This window comes from Lepidochelys olivacea, assembly GCF_965140295.1.
Source record: "Lepidochelys olivacea isolate rLepOli2 genome assembly, chromosome: 12".
NCBI classification, from domain to species: Eukaryota; Metazoa; Chordata; order Testudines; family Cheloniidae; genus Lepidochelys; species Lepidochelys olivacea.
This window is the reverse complement of record NC_140422.1, coordinates 17,377,533-17,391,333: the sequence shown is the minus strand read 5'-3', so window position 1 is coordinate 17,391,333 and position 13,801 is coordinate 17,377,533. Positions and strand designations below refer to the sequence as shown.

The following is a 13,801-nucleotide window of genomic DNA, read 5'->3' as shown; positions in this document are numbered from 1 at the left end:
GCAGAGACTAATTTATGTTCAGTGTTACCAAGCTCCGTGGATCAGTAAGTTCTGCAGTTGCTGATGGATAATTTCCAGCGACAAGAGATTATAATGTAATCAATCATCTTCTTTGTTAGAGCTGAGCTGATTGTAGAATTCTGTCCTTCTCTTCATCAGATATTTCATTGGTTGGACCATAGCAAGGAATAATTATCCATCTTCCACGTGTATGCTGGAACTGGAATTTTTTAAGTAGGCAATTTAAAATTGATGCAAATGATATATCAATATGCAGATATAAAGTTTAAAGAGGAGTCTCATTCCTTCCTTTCTCAAATTCCAAGCACTCGACCACATAAGATGGTAGTTATCTGTGAGGAAAGAACAAGCATCTTTAATATAGGTTAAAAGGTGGAAATTCTAATTCTATAGAAAACAACTGCTGATTCAGAAAAGCTTCTGACCAGATTTTACACAATGAAAGATTGACAAGACCTTGATCAAAGGCATGATGGACAAGGACAGAATAAAGGGCAAGATTCTGTAACTCTGACATTGGCCCAGATTTTCTGCTCCTTTACATCTTGTGCTGTTGTTAACACTTGTACTAAATTATCACAAAATAGGTGTAAACACTGCCAAATCAGAACTGTAGCAGTTTGCCCCCACTTTGCCCAGGAGCAAATTACTACACAAGGTTCAAGGGAGCGGAGATTTAGTCTCATTGAGTATTGTTAACTCTTATGAGTAGTCTCATTGGATTCAATCGGACTGCTGACATGAGTAAATAAATATTATTCTGCATGAATAAAGGGTTGCAGAATTTGACTGCACGTTTTGGGGCCATGTATAAACATTGATGTAAACGAGCAGTAAGCACTCTCTAAAGGGCCAGGTAAATAGTTCTGTTGTAATTAAATACAGAAATCTCAGTAGTAACAAAGTGAGAAGGAAAAAAGTTACTGAATTAATCATTTCAAGTTTTGAGATAATATATTAACATAAGAAGTATAAAAGAAATAATTACACAATCATGCAGTGTCTTATTCTTGTGAGTAATGTCATTGCTGCCAGTGGGACTGTAGGCATGACTACTGATTACTTTCAGAAGAACGATTTTGTGGGATTTGGCCCTAAATTTGCATTTTATTTCAGCTGCTAAAGGAGAGTGATACCATTCCATTTATATTTTTTAGTTAAGAAACAGGAAGAATTTTTTTTAAATTAGTGAAGACAGTTTCTATCGGATGAGTATGCTGTGTTCTAGTATCCCCTTTGTTCTTTCATGTTATGTGTACTTTATTTTAAGAGACAATCCCCTGCATTTCACCTTGTATAGTCATTTACAACTGCACAAAGTAAGTACAAAATGCTTCCATCCTGATTTAGTAGTGGTTTGCACCCACTATGCACAGGTGTATATGATAACACATGGACCAAGGCAGTGGAGAATCAGGCTCATAGGGTTTCAATCAAAGTAGCAGACAGAGGTCTTGATCAAGAGGACCCTACTGAAGTCAATAGGCTAGATCCTCAGCTGGTGTAAATCATCATACTTCTACTGACTTCAGTTGAGTTTTGCTAATTTATACCAGCTGAAGATCTGGTTCAAGCTGCACTGGTGTAAAACTGGAACGAATGAAAAGTGAATTAAGCTCTGGATTTTTACATAGAAACCAAAGAGGCATTTACACTGACTACGCTATATTTTCCTGCATGCCTTGAAGCAAAAGCCATGCAATTAGATATCAGATGAAGGCTCTTTCTAGGCAGAGACCTTTTGGAAATTGCTCTAACCCTTTAACATTTAGAGAAGCATATTTATAGAACTAGAGTGCCTTGCTATGTATGCTTGTTTTAACAAAAGTAAAAACAGAAGAAAAAATCCCAAGGATGCTATGATCCCATTTCCGTCTCTTCTAGTAGGAATACTAGGAAGACAGTCCACATTAAGGAGTGTGTTTTGGAACTGAAGAATCCCCTGACCAGATTCAAGAAAGAGATAACTTGGAGGTAATTTATTTTATACTGGTTTACTAAAGAGATGACATTTCCACTTCCAATTGTTATTTAATCTGCTCTCCCATACTAATGAATATTAATTCCTAGTGGTTATTTACAATCTATTAAATAGAAAATAATGGAGCATCCTAAAATCTTAGCACAGTTGGATCATTATGAATGTACAGATGCCAGGAACTCAGAAATTATTTCTACAACTATATCTATCTGTTAATATTTGAACACAGTTAAATGTTATTGAGGAATTACATGAAAATGTGGATAATCAGAATTATTTATTCATCCAGTGCCTACTGTTATGATGGTTTTTAACAAATCAACTTATGCTGTGATTTAAAAAAAATATAGCTTACCTTTTTGTATTACTAATAGTAGGCTAGCCCTCAGCTTGTTTAAATCAGCATGGCACCTTTGACTTCAGTGGAGCCACACTCATTTACACTACCTGAGGATCTAGCTGAATGATTATCATCAGATAATCTCAAAGTAGTCAAATGGGCAGAATTTAGCCCATTAAGACCAAATCTTCCAAATTGATCCATGTCGGTGGACATTTACATCTGTAAGATTGGCTTGCTAGGTCATGACCTAATATAGTGAAGCAATATGTCAGAAGTCAGAATATTTCAAGTTAAGACTAGAAATCTAATTTTATCCTATGCTATATATTGGGCCTTTTGAAAAACACAATGTGTGTGACTATGAGAGATAATCAATAACATTATTGATTTTTAGGCTTTTAACATAATATTAACAGAGGTGACATCTTGTAAAATCTCATAAACCGGGCAGGATTGGTCTGGTCAATATTTGAAAAGGAAACCATGAAGGAAACCCCAGTTACTAGAAGAAATGTCATCTACTGAATCATGAAAGCCAGATTTCTAAGCTCCTGGTCCTATATTTGTGTAGACGGTATTGATTTCACCACTGGGGCCTAAGTCAGTATGAAACCCTAGCGTGGTGGGAGGGGATACTGTGCTGTTAGAGGTGACCTCTCCAAGATTACAAGTTCTGAGTGCTTGTGTTCATTAATGATCTTCTGGCCTTTTTCACAGGAGTAAGGGAGTTCTCCATTAGAGAAAGTGTCTTGCCAAATTCAGGCTTGCTTTTATTTAATCCATTTATAGGACACCTGATGCATGCTTCTACATGTTGTACTTGGGCAATTACATTCGGCTTGTCAGCATCTAAATTCCTCTTGCAGCATCAACAGGTTATGGTATTGTTCTTCAGACTTTCTCCTGCTTTAAGATGTGTGGTGGTTCTGTGCACCATTAAATAACTGATGCATTCAATTCCAGAGGCAGCAGCTGCTACTCAACCCCTTTTGTTGTATGCCGTTTACTCCCTCTGCCCCATGTAGTTGGCCAGTGTATGAGGTTGTGGGAGAGCTTGACCTCTCCCTGCACTTTTGGAGGAACTATGCCCCCACAGGGGAGCTGAAACGGTGCAATCCTTGTGTTTTTCAGAGTACAAGTGCTGCAACTGGCCTTATGCTGCATAAGTATATGGGGAAGACTCTTTATGTCCTCCCTTCCCACTGCATAAGGGGCCATATAAGGTCCAGAAAGAATCTGGCCCTACAGTTGTGAAGTCTGGTATGTGCTTCAGGATCCTTTGGGTTGAAAAGCTAGAGATACGAGATAGTAGTGAAATATATATATATTTTTAAAATACCACCAGAACAAGTGAAGCTTTAAAGCTTTATATTAAACAGTTCATGCTACCTAAACAGTATCTGGCCTGATTTTACTGATGGTGTATTTATTGTGTTTTCATTTTGTTTTTGCTGTCCCATAAACACTTTTAGGCTGTGGTCTCTTTGTGCCACATCCCTTGGTAACTCCTTCGAGCGGGGAAGGGGGCAGCAACTTTCAGATTTTTCCAAAATGTCCTTTCTAATCGTTATTCCAACCTCTGTTTCAACAGTGCTAAGTCACTAAGACAAACATCCTGATTCTTCTTTCATTTAGCATGTGTAAATCAGGAGTTATCTCTAGTGATGTCAATGGAGCTACCCTGCTATAAAACTGGTATAGGTGAGAAGAGAATCAGGCTCTAGCTTGACAATATTTCATTTTCTCTTTTTTCGGAAGAGTATTTCAAACAATAACCCTTCTTCCTTACCTGCCCATCAAGAAACTCATTACAACAGTAGCTGTGATCCGAGACCTAAATAACAGAGCTGGGAATTGAACTGTGGTCGTCCAGAACTCAAAGACATTAGATGCTCTCTGTTATTTATTAGTGAATTGTATCACCTTGGTAACTACCGATAGACAAATCAATCCTGTCATTTGTACTATTTGAAAAACATAATTACCAGATAAAGACTGATTTAATACTCGATGTATTAAATTTTAAATGAAAAATTACTTGCTAAATTGCATGGTTTCTTTGTCCAAACTCTTCTGAGAAATATAAAGGTTTCACATTCACTCTAGCTGTATACATTTCAGGTAATTTCCTCTGCAAGATACTGTTCCTCATGTATTTTAATTAAAACGAGGAAAAGAAATGTATCATCTTTGCTATATCTCATGCTAATGAATACTAGTTTGAAAATACATGTTTATTGATTTTTACATGATGATTTCCTTAGATCCAAAAGATGCTATTTATCCAAGAACATTTCTAAAAACAGTAGGGGGCATCATTTCACTTTTGTAATTCTTCTGAGACATTATCCCAGAGCATTGTGTGTGCAAACTGAATTTTCTTTTTTGTTTATGGCATTAATCCTGAGGTTAAGGTTGGCCTGTGGTGAGCAATAATAAGTTTAACCTTTGACTTCATACAATAAGATGTAATTTATCATTTCTAGACTCTTTTGTAAGTCCCATTACCCTCACTTCTGTTTAAGATAAATTGAGATAAGTGAACACTTGATATCAGTGATCTGCACATGCAAAACATAAAGAAAATAAGTAAATTAGATTCTTAGTTCTTTATTCTCTGAATGTATATTAAAAATCTAACACATACGCTTAAAGAACTCTTAAACTGTAAGTCAGCTTTTGTACTGTGCAAAGCATTCTGTCCTTTAAATAGATTTCAAGCAAATAAATATAACCCCTTCTGGCATTTCAATATTTGGAAAAGTTTTCATTAAAAAAAGATAATCCTAATATCTTCAAGGAAATAGAAGCACATTATAGCACGGGAAGTAGCCATGCATTTGTAATAATTTACTTGCTGTGTAACTTATGAGTGGAAAAGTGTTTTTTCAAATTAATGTTTAAAGACAGACTCAACAATTTATACAAATTTAAAGACAATTGTTCAATTGACTTTAAATGTATTATTGTAACTGTGGTTATTCATTTGTAAAGTATCTGTGTACTGTCTTTATGCATCATCTCCTTGGGTTTTTTTCTTGCAGCTTGTTAAATATAATTTCTTTGACAGCTGTAAATTTTTCTGCACTTCCCTGTTTGACTATAGTTTCACTGTGGATTTAAAGGACAAATTTGGTTATAACCTATCTATACTATAGCCTGGCCACTGGTAGTAGAGCCAAGTAATATCCCTTTCTGATTGGATTTCCCTTAAACCCAGAATGCCCTCATTCAACCCCAGAACCTAGTATCTCCTGCTGAAAGGAATTGTCATCTCATTTTACTGAGAAGATCTCTTGCATCTGGGATGACTTCATGGGACACCATGAAAAAGAAGTTGAGCACAGAACTGAAAACACAGTAGCCTCCTTCCAAGAATATGGCCCATTTGCACAAGAAGCAGCCACGGAAGTACTAACAGCATTTAGAGTGATCACATGTGACTCTGACCCCCACCCTTCCTGACTAGTAAAAGAGTAGAGAATAGCTGAGATACTGTCAACAGTATTCTAAAGAATGATTCCTACCTGCTACTCTAAGCATGCAGTTATCCAACCAGTACTAAAGAGTCTTTCACTTGATGCTGGTGGTGATCTAAGAAGTGGCTTAGGTGCCTGACTTATTAGTTACTGTCCAATGTCTAACCTTCCTGTTTTAAGCAAGCAGAATACAATATCCAATATCAGCGGTTGGCTACCAGTATCCTACGTCCTTCTCAGTCAGAGTTCAGGCTGAGGAATAGTATTGAGACAATACTTGTTCTGGTGGATGACCTCATCCTGGTTATACACAGCATCCCAGTTTCAGGATAACTGTATCTGTATCTCCCCTTCTGTAGTCCACTTCAGGAGTTCCCAGTCAGGTCTCAGGTCTCCTGCGGACACCTGTCTCTTGGCAGGGAACCTTGTCTTCCGACTGGGGAATTTTTAAGGCTGCACAGTTCTTTGCCTTACACTGTGATTAACTGGCGCAGAGAAAGAGAGAGAGATAATGACTGTGTATGTTGGTGGTTCAGACATCCACCAGGGAGGTGGGAGATCCAGGGACTTGTCCCCCTGCTCTAATGACTCTTTGATTATTTATACACAGAGGAATTGCTTCAGTAGAAGAGACTGGGAGCCCCACATCGGACTATCCCATAGCTCATGCTTAGACCACAGCTCTGAGAGGTAGGAGATCCCTCCCTGTTCAAAGCCTTTCTCTCCAGGATGCAGAGGGGGCAATTGAAGATGGCTCTCCCACATCCCAGCTGGCTGCTCTAACCAGGCTAAAAGTTTTATAAAGTAGTGCGATGGGGTATATAAAACTCCCATTGACATGGAAGCGGGGCGGGGGTTGGGGGCATTAAGGAGCTGCTTTGGGGTTGAAAGACCCCACCCACCACCCCTCCCAATCATGCCAGGAGTGGAGAAGGAGTTAAAAAGAGGGAACTCCATCATACCATCCTTTCCATAAATTTATCAGACTCGGTCTTGAAACCAAATAGGTTTTTTGCCTCCACTGCTTCCCTTGGAAGGCTGTTCCAGAACTTCACTCCTCTGACCATTAGAAACCTTCATCTCATTTCAAGCCTAAACTTGCCGATGGCCAGTTTATATCCATTTGTTTTTGTGCCAACATTGGTGCTTAACTTAAATAACTCCTCTGCTACCCTGGTATTTATCCATCTGATATATTTTTATAGAGAGCAATTACATCTCCCCTCAGCCTTATTTTTGTTAGGGTAAACAAGCCTAGCTCCTTGAATCAGCTCTGGTAAGGTAGGTTTTCCATTCCTGTGATCATCCTAGTAGCCCTTCTCTGCATTTACTCCAGTTTGAATTCTTAAACATCGGAGATCAGAATTGCACACAGTATTCCAGTTGCGGTCTCACCAGTGCATTGTATAATGTTAATAATACTTCCCTACCTCTAGTGGAAATACCTTGCCTGATGCATCCAAGGATTACATTAATGGTTCATAGTCATCCTCTGATCAACTAATACACCCAGGTCTTTCTCCTCCTTTGTTGCTTCCAACTGGTCTGTCCCCAGTTTATAGCAAATATTCCTGTTGTTTTTCCCTACATGCATGACTTTGCACTATTAAATTTTATCTCATTTCTATTACTCCAGTTTTCAAGATCATCCAGAACTTCTTGTATGATGATCCTGTCCTCCACTATATTGGCAATACCTCCCAATTTTGTGTCATGCAAATTTTATTTGTGCACACTTACTTTTTGTGCAAGGCCATTAATGAAAATATTAAATATGGTTGGTCTGAAGACCGATCCCTGAGGTACTCTACTAGTAACTTTCCTCCAGCCTGACAGGTCACCTTTCATTGTATTCTCCCCTTTAACCAGGTCCTTATCTACCTTTCAATTCTTGTATTAATCCCCATTGTGACAGGGTTGGGCCAGATGGCTACAGGAGAGTAATAGAAGGCAGATATATAAGCCCCAGGCTAAGCAGGTCCCTTTTCCCTGGGTAAGGTAACAGGGAAGGTTCCAGAACAATCAGGAACCTTCTGGAGACAATTAAGACAGGCTGATTAGAACACCTGCAGCCAATCAAGAAGCTGCTAGAATCAATTAAGACAGGCTAGTCAGGGCACCTGGGTTTTAAAAAGGAGCTCACTTCAGTTTATGGTGTGCGTGTGAGGAGCTGGGAGCAAGAGGCACTAGGAGCTGAGAGTAAGAACGTGGACTGTTGGAGGACTGAGGTGTACAAGCATTATCAGACACCAGGAGGAAGGTCCTGTGGTGAGGATAAAGAAGGTGTTGGGAGGAGGCCATGGGGAAGTAGCCCAGGGAGTTGTAGCTGTCACACAGCTGTTCCAGGAGGCACTCTAGACAGCTGCATACCACAGGGCCCTGGGCTAGAACCCGGAGTAGAGGGCAGGCCTGGGTTCCCCCCAAATCCGACCAACTCCTGGTCAGACACAGGAGTCGTCGACCTGGACTGTGAATTCAGAAAAACGGCCAAGCTGAGGGCTGCCGTGAATCTCCAAGGTGAGCAAATCCGCCAAAAAGCGTAAGACCCACCAAGGTAGAGCAGGAACTTTGTCACACCATCTTCTCCTATTTAACTATTCATTTCCCATATGGAGTTTTATTGAAATCCATGTAGGTTAGATCTGTTGTCTAAAAAAATCAGTTATCTTCTAAAAGAAAGAGATAAGGTTGGTCTGGCGTGATCTATCTTTTGTACAACCATGTTATATTTTATCCCAGTTTCTGTTTACCTCTATATCTTTAACTAATTTCTCTTTCAAAATTTATTCTAAGACTTTGCATGCAACTGAGGTCAAACTAATGGGCTTGTAGTTTCCTGGATCACTTTTTTTCCTTTCTTAAAATAGGTACTATATAAGTAATTCTCAAGTTATAGGGTACGACCCCTAAATTTATGGATTTATTAAAAATCCTTGCTACTGGGCTTGCAATTTCACGTCGCAGTTACTATAATATTTTTGGATGGAATTATGTGGGCCCCCTGACTTGGTCCCGTTAAGCTGTTTGAATTTGACTTCCATCTCGAATGTGGTAATTTGTACTTCCTTATCCTCATTTCCGTTAGCCACCCCTAAGCTCCTTATTACCCTAAAAACTCAGGCAAAGCATTCATTTAGGTGTTGGGCCATGCCTAGTTTATCTTTAATTTCAACCCCATCCTCAGTGTTTAATAGTCCAACTTCTTCTTCCCTTGTTTTCTTTTTATTTCAATGGCTAAAGAATTTCCAGATTCCTGGTTGTGGATTGCTATCCGAGATAGGCATGTCCCTGCAGCCTGGATTTAGGTGCCTATCTCTGTGAGGGTCAGGGCTTAGGACTTGCCTTTCTCATTGGCATCTCCCATTGGCTAGTTTAGGCAGCTATCTGTCTAGCATGTTTACTTTTGTGGATCACAGTCTTAGGCACCTATCTCTCCCCATTGTGTAGGAGCCTAGACATCTAATTCAGGCTTTGTGGATCACAATGTTGTTCCTATGATTTTCTAAATTACGAAAAGGTAGGTGTTGCAACATTGAGCATTGCAACAGCTAAGTTCCTTTGTGGATCTGGGCGTTGGCCCATTCATAGGCCTTCAGAATGCAAATTTAAACAGGAAGTGTGTGTGTAATTCTGTTCACATTAAGACTATGTCTACCTGCAAGCTAGGGGTGTGAATTCTCTGCACATGTACATATACTCGTGCTAGCTCAATAAATAGAAGTGTAGTCATGATAGTATGGGTAGTCGCTCAGCTTTGCCTCCGCTGCCAGGCCAAGTATGAACCCACCTGAAAGTGATGGGTATTTACTTGGCATGGTTCAGCCGTGCCTCCGCTGCAGCTACCCATGTTAGCAAGGCCACACTACCGTTTATACTCATGCTAACTTGATGAGAGTTAGTGCAAGTATGTGTACACAAGCAGGGGAATGACATCCCTTGCTCATTGCATAGACATGAAGATTGATGTATGGGGCTCAAGCAAGTGGTTGTTACAGACACAGGTACCCAATCTTTGTTAGCACTACAGGCAACTTTGGCAGCTTGCTGGTAGTCTCAGCCCTACAATATATTTCCTTGTAATATTATTTGGGAACAGCTAACTAACTAAATGCCTGTATCCACAATAGTGACTTGCACTAGGGTCTTTCTTGGTAGAATAGAAGTTGGATGGTGGCTAAGTTTGTCCAAAACAAAAAAACATGTGATTGATCAGCTTTGCCTTGCTGGAGGGCTGTAGGCAAAGCGAAGATATGGGCACAATATTAGGATTCCAAGGGCACCATTTGGCCCTCTTGCCACACATTAGTCAATGCTAGTCCATAGGGATGATAGTAAGTGTGCTTGTAAGTGAAATTTTATGCTCCTGCTGAAGTCTACATGTAGCTATAATTTGGAGTTTTCTTTAGGTTTTTAATTTCTTGGTAATGAAGGAGTAATTGCAAGAGTTGAGGATATAATCATTTAGGCAATTTTCATATTCCACAGATGTGCTGAGCAGAATGTGTTTACATGTGAGTTGAGAAGGAGCAAATTATCCTATTGATCCTTATGGGAAAGGAAAGAAGAAAGGAAGTGCTCTTTTTTTAAAAAGTCGCATATGTTCAAGAAAAAAACTTTAATTTTTTTAATAGATCACAAGATAACAGAAGGGCTGTTGAGAAATGAAGACCGTATTGGTTGGTGGTGGACAAAGGAAGAGAGATTGCGCTAAACCATCTTTCATACCTCAACGTACTATAGGTTCTCTGTGTGGATCTGCTACTAGAGGAGGACATGATATATTTTACAAGAACATTTGTATAAGTGCCTGCAACTGTCCTAAAAAAGCTTAGAACCTCTCAGGATGTGTCCCATCGTCAGTCAGCAGCCTTTTTTACTTTCTATAGCTCTCATTTCAGAGGTATTAATATTGTACATTTGTGAAAATAATGTGGGACCAAATCCTGGGACCTTTGCATAAGGCAAAGATGGTTTAGCCTGAAATGTCTGACTTGGACAGTCCCAATTTAATGAAAACTCAACTGCCCTGACCTAAAGGATCAAGAGGATACTGAAATGCATTATATAATATTTTAGCAGCTTAAAGGAAAATGTCCGAGTGGACCCACCAGAAATATTGATAATATGGCGGCCACTCCTTCCCCCTCACTGGATCTTCCCCATCTCTCACTTATTGCCAGTTATATTGGCATGAGGAGGGAAGGAATTTGGAAGAGAAGTGTCCATTCAAGGATAAAAGGGGTGCATGTGGCTTTTTGGCTTCCACTGCTTCCATTCCTACATATCCTAGGAAAATGCTTTAATTCATAGTGGTTTGCCACTTTTGTAATGCTGGTTTAGTAACAGGTTAAAAAGCTGTGGTTCAGTGGCTTAAAAATAAAGTTGCTAAAAGTGTGCAGGTTATCAATATATTAATTGGAGAGCAGATAATGTAAATAGGTACACAAGTTCTATGTGTTTTCTGTGTACAAACTGGATGATAGTGACAAGAAGGAAAAGTACAAATGCTGAACGCTGGTAAAAAATAAAAGTTTTTGTTCTTCTGTCAGTTATACTTACATTCCAGCCCCTTTGCTTGGGCTGATGTCAAGGGTTTGCTAGCCTCTCTTGGATGTATACTGGAGCATGGGATATAACAAGATCCATCCTTGATCTTTAAAACAACAGAGTTCTATACTGTAAGTGGCAGATATTATCTAAAATATCATCCTGGATCCCCTTGGACTTTCTCCTCCTCTCTTCAAACTACTCCATTCAAATGCTTGCTTTTCCATCAGTCTTAAAAATGTTTAGCGTTTGTGATGAGCAAATTTTGTGGGTGGTATTTGAAGTCCATTTGGGATAAGGCCGTGTATCAAAGTTACAGGCAAAACAGGTTTGAGATTTTAAAAATAAGACCTTTTAAAATATGCAAACCATTTAAAGTCATATGACTTTAAAGTCATTTAAAATATGACACTGGCCTATGGGATGCATGCACACATCCTAGTGCTCCTATTATGTCCTTTGTGCCTATAGGACAGCTGCAGTAGCCGGGCACATAGCTAGTAGTGAGCATCTGACCTACAGGAAGTCAGATACAAGTCATCCTGTCTCCTTGGGAGGGGTAACAGACATGAGCATCACAAGATCAGAGAAGTTCATACGGCTTTCTCCACAATAGCTAAGAAAGGCTCCTAAAAGGGGAAAGGTGTGTCCTCTCCCTGCTGAGCTGATGGAAGCTGGGACAGCTTTGGATGGCTCCAACTCAGCTTTGTGAGTTTATTTCCTCTTGTTTTGGAACTCTTGTTTGAAAATAAAGCCAGCCCTGAAAAAAGGGGTTTGGACTGAATGGAGTTAGGAGCTACATTCTATCTTCCCTGACTGCTTAGTGTACTCCCTAGCTTATACCAAGCATTTGCAGCTCAGGGAAATTATTTGTCTTTAAATATCATGAGTTATGGTGGAGAAGAGACAAAGTTATGGTTCAAAGGGGAAAAGAAGAACTTTGATGGGTAAAGCTGCCTAAAAGGCTTGCAGCAGGAGCTGACCTGTCACACTTATTCATTCTAGGGTTGTCTCTGTGCTGGGAATTAGCCCTTATTACAGGTGAACCAGTGGTGTAGTTGAACTGGTGCAGTTCCTAAGGCAAAGCTGGTGCTGCATTGGTGGAATGTATCCTGATTTCAAGATAGAATTTATCTTGATTTGAAACAGGGTAAAATGTATTGGTGCAAATGGTAGTTCTGCATGTCCGCTAGGGTTTTGCACTGGAGTAGCTGTCCACCAATGGCTGTAACTGAAGCAAACATCCTGCTTAGGGAGCATAAGGGCTAAAGAAAAGCAGTTAAGTATGTGAAAAACTAGCTATCGTGCAAATGAAGCTGAAATACTGAGAACTATTTTCAGACTGGCATGTGAGACTGCTGTTCTCATTTTGGTTATTTATTTTCCCCCTCTAAAAGCCTTCATTGGTTTGGCCAGCAGCCAAGGGAGGAATTGCACTCTGACAGTTCTGCCTTTTTATTATCCTATCAACTACTCTTAACCGCACAATTAAAGCAGCTTCTTTTCCACTAACATGCTCTTTCCCTGGTATCTTCCATCAAGAAATTTCTCTGAGCTTAAATACTTGAATTACTGCTTCAGAAGGACAGTTGAACATTTTTGGTTATGCTGAGATCACTTCAGGTTATTTTTCCTAATAGGTTGTTATGACTTAAAGAGTTCCACAGACTCTGATACAGTAGCATCCAAATGAAGTTTCTACGTCCACATCCAGAGTCTGGCAGCGGGTTTCAGTGCGTTGTCTTCACCTCCCCATGCACGCTTTTGTTTTTTTTTTTAAAGCATAAAAAATTTTCTGGGTATTTCCAAGATGCGCAGCACACTTCATTTTCAGCTGTCAGTATAGCTGACAGCTTATTGTGGTATCATGAATAAATTTTTCAAGGTCTCACACCTAAAACAAAATCAGCTTTTGCTTGCTTTTTTTTAAAGCTGACATTTTAAGTTTATATTAAACATAATATCACCTTGATACACACTGCATGAAAACGTAGACTACTGGGAATGAATTATTAATGCAACGTTTTTACTCTCTCAGGTGTTCTGAAGTTACCGTACAGGCTACAAAGGGATGTGTTTGAGAGAGAATTGGTGGCTTATTAGACATATAATAGGCTACAGTACCTGCCATTGTCATAGCTCAGCAGCTTTTCTCCTTAAGGCAAAGTTCTCTATTGCCAGATCCTGTGTAGAGACAATGGTGCAAGTAGAAATCATTTCTTGCCGGTACTGCACTAATGGGAGGGACGCAAGGGGGGCCATGTGACTTCGCCACATGACCCTCCATGTGACTCCTACACGACCCATCCCCTCTGACACCCCTCTTTGTATATACAAACATCAACATGCTTAACTACTCACTTTCCCCCCACATATGTAGTATTCAGTCTGTTTATATGGAATATCAGAGTTGGTTGAGGAGCCATTTCA

General features: G+C 39.6%; 1 long non-coding RNA gene across 1 annotated transcript in view; it reads left to right on the top strand.

Moving 5' to 3' along the window:
• Nucleotides 1–13,801, top strand: part of LOC311528758 — a 114,460-nt gene that overhangs the window by 14,473 nt on the left and 86,186 nt on the right. The window contains exon 2 of the long non-coding RNA XR_014713687.1: nucleotides 1,906–1,995. This is a non-coding gene — a long non-coding RNA (uncharacterized lncRNA). The remainder of the gene's footprint in view (nucleotides 1–1,905; nucleotides 1,996–13,801) is intronic.